This window comes from Periplaneta americana, chromosome 8, assembly GCF_040183065.1.
Source record: "Periplaneta americana isolate PAMFEO1 chromosome 8, P.americana_PAMFEO1_priV1, whole genome shotgun sequence".
NCBI classification, from domain to species: Eukaryota; Metazoa; Arthropoda; class Insecta; order Blattodea; family Blattidae; genus Periplaneta; species Periplaneta americana.
This window is the reverse complement of record NC_091124.1, coordinates 315,165-327,330: the sequence shown is the minus strand read 5'-3', so window position 1 is coordinate 327,330 and position 12,166 is coordinate 315,165. Positions and strand designations below refer to the sequence as shown.

General features: G+C 34.0%; 1 protein-coding gene across 7 annotated transcripts in view; it reads left to right on the top strand.

Annotated features, from left to right (window-relative positions):
• The window catches only part of TSG101 (tumor susceptibility gene 101), a 57,935-nt gene extending 46,569 nt beyond the window's left edge, over positions 1 to 11,366 (top strand). For 5 of the 7 annotated variants that reach the window (XM_069832239.1, XM_069832238.1, XM_069832240.1 and 2 more), the window contains one exon: positions 5,242 to 11,366. The gene's annotated coding sequence lies outside the window, so the exon portion shown is untranslated. The remainder of the gene's footprint in view (positions 1 to 5,241) is intronic. The other 2 variants (XM_069832236.1, XM_069832235.1) reach the window with 2 other exon arrangements.
• Positions 11,367 to 12,166: the final 800 nt, after the last annotated feature.

Below are 12,166 nucleotides of genomic sequence, written 5' to 3'. Positions count from 1 at the left end.
TACACTCTTTGTCTTTACTCTTTCGAATTCTGCACACTTCAACACCAAATTACCTTTCGTCTCGTTTCTCTTATCTATACTCTAACCACGACGTAAATACCAGATCACTTATCTGTGGCACGCTAAGTATACCTCTTCATAGAACATCTTGTTATTCATCATCTTTTACAATATCCACCTCGCGTCAATGGAATTCCTTGTCACAAAGTATTAGGGGCTGCAAGACAATAAACACCTTTAAGAACAGCTTAAAAGATAACCTTATTAGCATTTCACTCCAATCATACTGATTTAAACTATCACTGACTACATTGTTACTTTTTTCTTTAGACATCATCCTGATTGTGCTGTATTTTAATTGTCTCGTAATAATCTCTTTCTATTATCTAATATTATTTGAAATATATTAACATTCTATGTATTTTAGTTTAATTCTGCTACACAGTTCATTTCAGTGTTTAATTAATAGTTCATAGTATTTTGTAAATAACTTTTGTATACATGTAACTCTCATCTAAATCAAATTGTTGGATTCTTTGTAAGTTCATGCATATGTATATACACTTTTTGCTGGTTGAGTGGAAGAGAAGGCCTTACGGCCTTAACTCTGCCAGCTAAAATAAATCATTATTATTATTATTATTATATTCCATATTTAATAGAGTTAAAGGGTTTGGTTTAATTTGTAGGTTTTCTTTTAAATACGGGATATTGATTTTCTGTTTTAATTCTTGAACAATGGATATGAAACTTTTTTGAGTTTTCAATCTACACAGAGGACTGTATGAATGCCAATTGTTTCCTGGTAATCTGATAAGTTTTTCATATTGAATCAGTGCTTTTTCTTCTATTGTCATTTTGATGCTGTTAATGTTAGTGAGGAATCTCATAGAATCTATTAGAGTTGTTTTGATTCCACCAGTAATGAGTCTGAGAGCTTGGTTTTGAACATATTCTATGTCGTTTATGAAAGGTGAAGTAATTAAAATTTCTCCGCAGTATGTCAGCACTGGCAGTATAAACATTTTGTATGTAGTGTTCAAAGTATTCCTAGAGCATCCCCATTTCTTTCCTGCTAGTCTTTTTAGAAGGGAGAATCTTTTACGAGCTTTTTCAGAAATGTATTTCAAATGGTTGCTCCATGTTAACTTACTATCGAAAATAACTCCAAGATATTTGGATTCATAAGTCCTAGGAAGGTGTTGGCCATTGTGTTGGATATTGAATTCTCTTTCTTTTTTACCAAGAGAAAATATTTGGTAGTTACTTTTGCTTAAATTGAGTGTCATCAAATTTGATGTATTCCATTCATGTAGTTGATTTAGAGCTTTAAGAGCAGAATTTTGAATTTTGTCTCTATGTCTGTAAGATCCGGAAGTCCACAAAACTATATCATCTGCAAATAGAGCTGTTTTCATGTTTGATTCCTCTAATAGGGAGGGTAAGTCATTTATATAAATATTGAATAAAGTTGTGCTGAGGACAGCGCCCTGAAGTAGACCTCGATATGTTTGTCTGTAACTATAAAGTGAGTTATTGAATTTAGTGGCAATGAATCTTTGACTAAGGAATTCTGATATCCATCTGAACATATTGCTGGAGATACCTAATTTCTGGAGTTTTAGTAATAATTTATTTCTCCGAACAGAGTCATATGCTAGCTGAAAGTCAATAAATATTGCCAAGGTATCTTCTTTCTTGTTAAAACTGTCTTTTATTTCTTGGCCGAGGCATATGACTTGTTCATTGGTAGAGTGTAGTTGTCGAAAGCCGGCTTGTCTTGGTGATAAAAGATTTTGGGATTCTAAATACCAAGTTAATCTGTTGGAGATCATGGACTCCATGGTTTTTGCTATCATGCTTAATAGTGCTATTGGTCGATAACTATTAACATCATGAGCAGGTTTCCCTTTTTTGTGAATTGGTACAATGATTGCTTTTTTTCCAAGCTGCAGGAATTGAGGTGTTCCATGATAAATTGAAAATGGATAAAAGTACAGACTTGGCTTTTTCCCCCAGATGTTTCAAAAATTCGGAATGAATGTTGTTGGGGCCAGGAGATTTCTTGGTTTTTAAATTTTGTAAAGCTAGAGTTAATTCTTTGGAAGTAAAATTTTGATGAAATATTTCAGGTTTTGTACTAGTAATATTGTTTTTATTATTTTTATGTAATTCTCTTTTGATAAATTTGTCAGTTTTTTTGATATTGGGATGTAATCTGTGAGAGTTTGAGTAGTGTTTATTAAATGCGTTTGCTGTATCTCTACTATCCGTTAGTGTTTTGTTATTATGAATAATAGGTTGGCTAGTATTTTCCTGTGTATTGGAAATATTCTTCAGAAAGTTGTATGTTTTAGCGCTATCGGTTCTGTAATTAATGTTTTCAATAAATTTATTGAAACATTTCTTTTTTGCTGTTATGATTGCTTTTTTAAGAATGGCAGTCATCTTCCTCCAATCTTGAGTATCTTCTGGTGTTTTGCTATGTTCTGCTTTGGTTCTTGCTTTATCTCTATCTTGTTTCAATAAATTCAGGTTTTCTGTCCAGAATGGGGTGTATTTTTTTGGTTTGCCTCGTGGAATGTGCTTTTTTGCAATTTTAAGAACAGATTCACAGAAATATTTGTTCAATCTATCTGAGTTTGTATTTTCCATTAGTGGTGTGTTGACCTTGAGGTGTTCGTCGAGTTCTGTTGTAAATAGTTTCCAATCCGCTTTCTTAAAGTTCCATGTTGATTTGTTATTGTAGGCTCTTTTCTTCGGTTTTGGTGGAGATGGATAGAAGCAATGATGACTCTATGGCCAGATCCAGGGTCTTCAATTATTTTTTTCTTGGTTTCGTGATGGATATCTGATGTTACTAGTAATAAGTCTGGATTTGTACCAGAACCAGAATAATGAATGAAAGTAGGGGGATCTTCTTTTCTGTAGACAAGTTCTGCGGTTGTAGTATTTAGGAGGTCCATGATCATTTCTCCAGGTTGGTTTACATTATCGTAGCCCCAAAGTTGGGAGTGGGCGTTAAAGTCACCAATTATGAATGTTTTAGGTTGTATATCAAACAAAGTTAGATCGAGGGGATTATTAGGTGGGTTATAGGCACTGTAGATTGAAATGTTGTTGATTTTTCCATACTTCAATTTTTATTAGTTCTAATTTGTCTTGATTATCCATTTCTTTTATGATTTGGAAATTTGTAATTAATTTCTTTGATGTACCTGCGAGAATTCCACTACTGATCTGCCTGCCTTTGGGTAACAGTTTCATATTAAAACCTTTAAAATTAAAATATTTTAATTGGTCAGCATTAAGGTTTGCTTCTTGAATAAGGAAGATATCTGTATTATTATCTGAGAGTATATTGGCTAGTTCAGTCTTCTTGGCTGATGTCATACCGCCGGCATTCCATTGTAAGATGTTTAGTTGATTCTGTACCATTAAAGTAGTCCCCGCCCAGAGATCCGAATGGGGGACTATTTTACCTCAGGATAATTTTACTTTAATGGTACTCATTTCATATTGGAGTGAAAAATGGCAAGTTGTAGCCGATTTAAGTGAACACCATATTTTAACGTTTTGGTGGCTACTTCATTCACATTTATTTTAAAGTTTGTCACACACACAGAATGATACCACATCATCGTGCGAAGACTATAGGTGAATTTTTGTCAACAGTGAATGGCTGGCTACCAGCAATTGATATGTTTCCGATTAATGTTTTAACTACTTTTGAATGCTTCAACGACAATGCACAATACATAGCTTAAATTTCGTTTCTAGTTTTCTTCTCTGTGTGTAAGGTTCAGTGTTCATTCCTGTGTTGTATTGGTTGCATTGCATAGCAGCGTGAAGAGAAACAATGCCGAAAGCTTCTTTAATGCATTCCTGGCCAGTGGATTATAATGATCTTATTTATGACGGGAAAATAATTTTTTGTTGTTTATGTAATAAACTGGCAAGATTTAGACATTTTCTTTGTTACGGTAGGCAAGCCGGTAACTGATTGATTAGTGTTGAGTGGTGTTCTCAGATTGTTTGAGGCTAACTCAGCCACAGATTAGCCCAAGTCTATTTTTAAGTTGAAGAGGTGAAAAAATTCAAATATCTTGGAGCAACAGTAATAAATATAAATGACACTCGGGAAGAAATAAAACAGAGAATAATTTTAAATGAAATGATTTTAACAGACAAAAGACATAGCCGCGTAACTGTTGAAAATGTGGAAAAAATCTTGATAACATATTGTGCTACTAACAGGGATTCTGTGAACAGGGATTGCTCTTGAGGAACTCTAGACATCATCTTGTAAGATCCAAAATTGCTGCCGCATTAAGAAATAAGGGCTGGATAGTAGAAGAAGAAATCTCCTGTCTAACCGAAAATGGATCAACGAGACGAGTAGATATTTTAGCGTACACTGCTGACACTAAACAGGGCATCGTTGTGGACCCCACGATACGTTTTGAAGTAGGATGTCATCAGTCAGCCGAGGTCCACCTTGAGAAGAAGTCGATCTATGAGCCTACAGTCAACTATTTCAAGCTGAAATATGCCTCAATTCACGTTGAGGTATTCGGCTTGCTCATAGGTGCTCGAGGGACTATACCAGCTTTTTTCGAAGATTTTCGACGGCAGTTTGCTCTGCCAACATCTCTGAGGGATGACATTGTGATAATTGTGTTAAAAAATCCTGCCAAATGCTGATTAATCACATGGTGCCACATTAATAGCAATTGTAATTTTTCACGCCCTTTTCTTTGTTCTCCTTCTTTAAAATTAAATATCTATGTTTACATATGTATATTAATTTTTTTTTTGAGGATATACTGAGTCTGTAAGGGCTACCCTCAACGGGGGGCAGTTGAATATTATTATTATTATTATTATTATTATTATTATTATTATTATTATTATTGAAAACAAATAACATGTGATGCATGTAGTTATAAACATAAAAATGTAAAAATATTTATTTTCATGCATAACTAATCGTTTTGTGGCCCATTTTAGATACCAAAAATAAAAATTTTTTCTTGTCTAAAATTGAAGAATAGTGCCTATTTACATCATTTTGTAACCTTTTGCCTAAAACGTCAATTTTTCATGCCTAAAATTCCGAGATCTAGCCAGGCCTATAACATATTAGATATACTTTACAGTATGGGACTTGTTGATTTTAGTCCTCCTTTGAAAGCTTATTTAAGCTAATGTCTGTGTTTTGCATTTTATAACTATTTTCAGCAGTATGCACAACAAACACGAAGATTATTTGGATGTTGCAGATGGTTACCAGATATGTGAGAAAGACAGTTTTTTGTCCACACTTCTGGATGAAGAAAACGCTTAGAGGAACATTCAGGATAAATGCAGATGTGCAACATGTCACAATACAGGTGTGTGGCACATTTTACAGTGATTATTACGTGGTGATATATACAAATACTGGTAAGCAAAAAATAATATATAATGAATAAATGTTTGTGATATTGTAACAGATTTCATATTTTGTATGAAAAATTGAGATTACGTAACAATAGAACAAGTTATCGAAATTCGCGAAGAATTACAAACCAATTGAGAAACGAAGCATAGAATATTGTGTAGGAGGATAAAAGGATGAAGATTAATATTTGTTTGAAAATTTGGGTACAGCACGTTCAACAAATGCAATGTAACATGTTACCAGAACTGTATACTGAGGAATAAAGCCACCCGTGGAACATGCACAGTTTCTTGGAAGAAAAGTTAACTAAATTATTAACTTATACTTAAATTAATATAGTTAAGGTAACAATAAATTTGAAACAAGTATTACTGAGGCATGATAGGAAATACTGTAAAATGTATTTTAAAACTTACTGTATACAGCAGAAGTAATAGCAAATACCTTACTATAATAATACCGGACAGCTAGCAGTTTTGTGTGTGAACAATGCTGGTGCTGCTACCTAGGCAGCCGGTGTGGAGATACTTGCAAAACAAGCTGTAATCAACTGCAATGTATATTGTTGCTGGGATAGTTAATAGTTTTATTGTATATGTGCTGTTTATAATTGTGACAATTGCAGCATTACAAATTGCTCCAAATCGTACTTTCGATTTCTGACAGTTCATAAAACGTGAGTCAACAACATTCTTTAGTAGGCCTAATGCCTGTGTCTCTGTGTTGATAGAACAATAAAAATTAGCTTTTTTATTTAGGCCTAACAAATGAATAGAATTTAAAATATATTGGAAATTTTAAGGTTTTAGCAAATTAAGTTTTATTGTTGTCCACATGCCTTTACTAATAATCATTACAAGCATCAGAATACTACCATTTTTTTTTTGCAGTTGGCAGCAATGGGTATATAAAACATTATTATAAATTCATTCCTAATGTCAGAACTAATTTTGTCTCACTAAAGCAAAGAAAAAATATGTAACAATAATTACGGAAAGTAATATGAAGTATGCAATATTTCTCATAATATACAACTTTGATATAGGATAATAATTTTACATTAAACACTATTCAACATTTCTTAAGTGTTTCATATATTATTCCACATTACTAACTCATGTTTTAAACAATAGTCCGAATCTCTCTATGTTAATATTTGTATTTGTGGACGTAATTCCACGCCGCTCCGCTAGATGTCAGGTCCGCGATATTTCGCACTCATGTCAGTGCTGCTAGTATACAGCTGTCCGGTATTATTATAGCAAGGTATTTAGTAATAGAGTATGAAAAATTAAAATGAAATTGTAGAACATACAGAAAGAAGTAGTGGTACAGACTTCACGAACCTAACCCAGTGACAGACTGCAGTCTCTAATCACGATTATTGGGACAGACTGCAGTCTCTAATCATGATTATTTACCTAAACGGATTCATGGTTTTAGTGTGTACACATCTAATCTCAATCAGCATAGCCTGTTTCCAGAACTAGATAATAGTGCGGTGCACTGTCTACTAAAAGAAAAATTTTGGTAGTAATATTTTGCGAAAGCACCTGCTTGCACTCCATTAATATATTTGTTCTTACTGAAAAATGCTGTTTTGTAGACTTACGAGGTTTTGAAAACAATGATGATATATATTCCATTTTATGGATGATAATAGAGAAAATAGTTGAATGATGTCAGGTGAAATGGAAGTATTCAAAGAATTCTCTCCTTTTCTTTATTCTACTATTTTCTTTTACCTCTTTTCTGAACTTCTGCTGGTTCATCATCTCTAAATTTGCCAAGGATAGTAATGAAGAATTAGTGTGTTGATAAGAGAAATTGAAATATCTAGGGAAAATATGTTACAGTATCATATTTATTCATCACAAATTGCACTTGGACGTGCTGGGATTTGAACCAGGGTCTTCGGTATGGAAAACCAGTGGCTAGCATAGAATGATGGCAGACAAAGCGGAAATACCCTAAAAACCTGATCCAACATTTTTTTAATCACAAACTTCAATTTGGACTTAAAGGTTTGAAATTCTTAAATATTTCAAGAAAGCTGATGGGAATGTGTGTCTCATAAACCTCTAATCACTGTAAAATGTTTAGTTGGCCAGCTTTATTAGTGGAACTTTGAGTGCAATTGTTCTGTAATTAAAATCAGTGCGTGAAGTCTGCTATTTATGCCCTTAGTTAATTTCAGTATCATTACTAGTGACTGGATTTTTATGTAATTACACATTATATTCCTTTCAACCTAACCGTACATAAGTAATAAATCTTTGCGAATCTTGTAATTACCATTAATATATTAAAATTTGATACTACATATTTTTACATATTTACCCCCACATTACATATTATGGCTTGGTATTACATAAATCTACATATTTAGAGGTTTTATTCATTTTTACTTCTCTAAAAGGGGAAAAAAACAACTTCTGCTGGGGAAGTTTACAATTTGAAATACACAGATTTAAAAAGCCTTTTTACCTACCCGAGAAAGAATATATTTCGGGACGAAACATAATGTCCTTAGTTCCAGGAAGTAATAGAGGTACTCACCCCATACCGCCCACTGTAAATATGAGTGAACAAAAGGCAACCTTTCTCATACAACTACCTTGTATTGTAAAAATCACTCAGAAAGCAGTGTTGCTTTCATGCAGTGGAGTGGGATGAGGATGACATGATTTGTCTAGAACTATAATTGTTCTGCACACGTCTTAACAAGCCGTTCCCATGCAATTTGCAACCTTACCCACCCTCTTCCTAATCCTTCCAGGGAAAACCCGTGTCAAGTCTGGCATGAGCCGCAATAAAGTAGCCGACTTTTGAAAAGAAGCTGGAGTGAAGGAACAAACTGGAAAGATATTGAAAGAATAAAATAAATAGCTTTTCAGATTATTGCATGACCTCTTTACTTTGAATAAAATTATTGATTGTGATGGATGAAGCTTTCACTACAGATGGAAAAATAGTAATGTGTCAAGTGTGCGGTAAAAAAGTCGGGTGCTCTATGAAATCACAACTGGAGAGTCTTACCTATCCCATACCTGCCAGATATTGATATTATATATTTTCATGATTTTACATATTTTGGTACATATTCAGCTTATTTTTCTTACATAAATATGTACATATTTCACACCTTGCTATTACATAAAAATCCGGTCCCTAATCATTACAGTGATTTTATCTGTTAGTGCGAAATATTCGCTAAGTTGTACTGAACAGATTTTGTTCTAAATACGCGTACATTTTGTATTGCTTGATTTTTTTTTCTTTTTGTATTTGGTACAGTTCGTAGTTACCGATACCTACCTATAATTACCTAGTGATATTTTAGTTGTGTAATATAATAAACTGAACAGCGTATACACTTGTGCATATAGTCATGGCCTTCTGCAGTTTTTCAGGTACTTTTGAAGTCTTGATATTACAGTGGGCCAGAATGATCCATACTGCTGTAATCAAAGCTGCAATATAAGGGATAACACAATAACTGACTAGCATTGCAACCTCACAGAAACAGCCCATGTATGTGCTTTTGTATACAGCGACTTTATCTGTGATATATTTCTGCTTGACTTTTTTCCCAGCCTTAAAGCAATTAAATTTTCTGCCTTAGCTTTCTAATGTGAATATCTTTTTCATTGAAATATAATTATTATGTAAAATGCCAAAGAAAAGAGATAACATAGATACCACATGAGAGAGAGAGAGAGAGAGAGAGAGAGAGAGAGAGAAATAACTCGCCCGGCCTTAAGGATGACCACGAGGATCCGGAAATTAATAGCAAACAAATATGATCAATTAATTATGAATATTGTTATAAAAATAAAATGTAATAATTAAGCACCATTGATTATCAATTATAAAATAAAATCTTAGAAGTTGACTATAAAATTATACTTACAAATAAAATATTTTATTTAAAATTAGCATATCCTTAATTAAGGCCTTCTGAGTGGTATAAATGAAACTGTATAATCTGCAGGGAATCTTTAAGAATTTGCGAGATGATTTTTTGAATTTCAAAAGATGATATTGATAATTGTTTTAAAAAATTATATGTAAATTTTGGTAAAGAACTCCGAGCACCAAAGAACAAACCTGTCACTGACCAATTGAAGAGAGGGATGTTATGCTTGGCACTGAGGTACGGAATACAAGGTTCATAAATGGCCCTCTTTTCCTGATCAACCTGATGAGCTTGGTTTAGATCTCTCTCCATGTGTATAGTTGGATCTATGATAATAGCCTTTTGTTGTTGCCTGTTTATTGCTATTATATCCGCTCTTCTGTGAGAGTCGTCTTCAGAAATGCAGTGGACCTCTTCATGAACTTCCCAACCCTTATTCCTCAGAAGACAGGTGATAGCTCCACGGACTCTATGATGCCTGTTGTTACGCAATAACTCTCCTTTCCCACAGAAGCCCAACACGTGGCCAAGAGTTTCTCTTTCTTCCCATCATGCTTTACTATTGAACTTATTAGTTTACTCATTTTTCGCTGGGTCTTCACATATTTGTCGCATTAGTTCGTATTTGGAACATTCAGAAAGTAGAAGTAGTAGTAATCTAATGCCCAAATGCTTGGATATATTCCATTTGCTTTCTTGCTCCCCAATAAAGTTCAGTAAGCATTCTTGTAGATGATGTCTTGAGAGCTGAACAACTCGACGAGCAATCCTTATTCATTGTAGAATACTTCACGACATAGGATACAATTTGGAGAGTCGAAGATTCCAATTTTATAAAGATGTGCAGTGTGCAGCCAAATAGTCGTGACCTGTTAACAATGTAAATGTTGCAGCAGCATCAAGTCTTTGGTGTCCGGGAATTAAGTATTTATTTTGCAATATAGCTGCCCATGATTTGTCATTATTTTGAATTTTCAAATGCTCCAACAGTTCTTTCTGGACGTTTCTTTTAATTATTTTTGCAGAATGATAGGGTAAAGTTTGATTTGGTTTCCGTAAAATTTTGGTGCCCTTTTTGCTTTTTCTTCTTTTTTTTTTTAAGTAGGCTATTTTACGACGCGCTATCAACATCTCAGGTTATTTAGTGTCTGAATGAGATGGAGGTGATAATGCCGGTGAAATGAGTCCAGGGTCCAACACTGAAAGTTACCCAGCATTTGCTCATATTGGGTTGAGGGAAAACCCCGGAAAAAACCTCAACCAGGTAACTTACCCCGACTGGGAATCGAACCTGGGGCACCTGGTTTTGCCGCCAGACGTGCTGACCATTACTCCACAGGTGTGGACCCCATTCTTTCCAACACAGCTTCATTTCTTATTCTGTCTGTTCATTTCACACGCTACACTTCTCTCCATATATTAATTTCAAATGCTTCTAGTTGTTTTAAAAATTCAAATTGCAAAACTGTCCGTTCTATGGTTTATCTCGTGTCATCTTGAATCACAATTGACCTCTCTTCAGGCTGCGTTGGGCAGCTGTGCTGTTCACTGGCACATATACTGATGTTCTGAAAGTGGGCCTTAGCAAAATAAATGCACTGTACATATTCTTGAATTGCCCATTTCTTTAAATATGTCTTTTTTCCAGTCTGTCTCCTGATTTTTTATTACTCACTATATTATATAAAAAAATGATTAGAAATTTTCGCTGAAATGAAATGGCCTTAGGCATGCTGATGTTTTAAATATGATATCTCTGTTCATGAGACATTTGTACATCTGCAGACATTTTCTGGATTTCATTGAAATGAAACTAACAAAGTGTTAGAAACACCAGGATCAGCCTGTAACTCAAAGCCTGGGGAATTGTGTGACAATTCGACTGCAATGTTGCACTGCTATTCTGATATATTAAAAAGTGTAAATTGATATATAAAGGAATTTTTTATTCTGTATATAAAACATGTACTGTAAAAGTGGAATTAATAAATGCTTTGAATTGTAGTTATTGTTTTGATACTTGAACATCACTTTCTCTTAGAAAGGTTGGTTGCTAATGCTCGGAATTTTCCGTCTTGCATCGCAGTAGTAATTAACTCCATCTTTTTCAGCTGAAATTCAGAAAAGGACTGCCTCCGTGGTCTGTTGGTCAGCATGGTGACTTCCAGATCTGGAGGTCCAGGGTTCGATTCCTGGGCTTGGCTTTCGGTGCTACTCAAGTTTACAATTCTTTAAAAACATTGTCAATTGAGAATTTTGATTATCATATAGGTGCCATATGAAATGTTTGCTTTTGTTTATCGAGAGTTATATGACCAGTCTTACTACAATTTGTATGTGTTTTGCTATCAATGGCCAATCTTCTACTGGTAAGATTTGGCAAGAGAGAGATGAAATTGAATTTCAAATTGAAATTCAAATTCAAATTTATTTACAATTTACATTTGAAATGAATACATGTGAATATATACCCGAAATGAGCATATGCTCGTGCTTGGGTACAGTCCAGTAGTCTGCATAAATTTTACAGGGATCAAATAATGCTGATGATAGAAATGATAGTAATAATAATAATAATAATAATAGCAGCATAATCGTGACAGAAATGATACAAAGATTGTAATACAAAATAATTCATTAATAATAATTAGACTTCGTGGAATTGCCACGAGAATCGCAAGGTTTACTGCGCACGCGGTATAGACTGTATGAGAAGGGGGCATGCAAAGGATGGAGTATGCCTCTGATGTAAACACTGAGCACTATACTGCGGTTACAATAAAACCTGTATCCTGCATTCAAGA